Genomic DNA, 1,357 nt, shown 5'->3' on the forward strand with positions numbered 1-1,357 from the left:
CTTTATGTTCTCAGCGCTGGGCAGCATGTTTGCCAGCGCGAGGATCCGCATAAATAAATCTCCAGCAGTGCTTTGAACTGGGTTCTAGAAGGAGCGTGCACAACCGTCGAAGGAAGACCATTCCACGCAGCTACCACTTGAAATGAGAAAAAAACTTTGTCTAACGAGTTTGTGCGCTCTGAGCGTGAAAATCTTCTCACTATGTCCCCGCCGTGAGTTTGCTGGTTCAACGGTGAAAAAAAACCTGTATGCCAAGCTTTGTTCAAACAGGGTATAAGTGAGAATTAGGTCCCCTCCGAGGCCAAGATACTCCAGGGGAGAGAGACGAAGCACCGCGAGACTAGTAGTCGATGGATCTGAGGCCGGCATTCTCGTCATTCAGAGGTAGATGCCAGTCCAACGAACAGTGCTCTGCAGCGTCTACATCCATTTGAAGGGCACTGGCATCGGAACTCCAGGATTTCAAGTTGCCACAAAACGTAGACTCGGACTCTCAAGAATAACTGGAGGGTCAGTGACGTAGATCAGAAACAGCAGTGTTCCCAGGACGGAGCCTCGAGGAATTCCAATGAAAACTGGAGCTAGAGAGGAGTAGGTCGAGCCTATTCTCACTCGGAATGATCTGTCTGATAGGAACGCCTTGATACAGCGAAGGATTTTCCCTTAAATCCCGTAAGACTCGAGGTTGTGGAGCAGCGGGACATGTGGGACCCTATCAAATGCTTTTGAGAAGTCAAAAATATGGCATCCGATAGGAATCCTTCGTCCTTGGCTTGGGTTAAGCTGTCCATAAACACGAGAATGTTTGTCACGCAAGAACGGTTTGGGAGAAATCCGTGTTGAGCTGGAGATATCAGATTGCTGGAAGTAAGGTTATCTAGGATGGCTCGCTGCAGAATGCGTTCCATCACCTTGCACGGCACGCTAGTGAGGCTTGTAGGTCTGTAGCTGCCAGGCGACAATCAGTCACCAGTTTTGTAGATTGGCATGACAATCGCTTATTTCCAAGCAGGGAGGCGGCCTTCGTCAAGCGACTGACAAAACACCAGGTGTAGATGATTAGCCAGTCTGGAGGACGCTTCTTTCAGGACCCTTGGATGAATTCATCGGCCCAAACAGGCAGATTCCCAGTGTGTAAAAGTTGACGAATGTCCTCTACCCTGAAGTCCGCCGCTGGCTATTCGCACAATGAGATTGAGTTCTCGAAATCTACGGCATTTTCAGACTTGCCACTTCATAGTGTAGAATGTCTATGTATAAGGTACATGCTCCTGTATTATTGAAAATCCTTTACTATGGCGATTTGTTTAAGTGAACTAAATCTGCAGGTGAATAAACACCGCCGACTTTGAATACC

This window comes from Opisthorchis viverrini (genome assembly GCF_000715545.1).
Source record: "Opisthorchis viverrini unplaced genomic scaffold opera_v5_413, whole genome shotgun sequence".
Taxonomy (NCBI): domain Eukaryota; kingdom Metazoa; phylum Platyhelminthes; class Trematoda; order Opisthorchiida; family Opisthorchiidae; genus Opisthorchis; species Opisthorchis viverrini.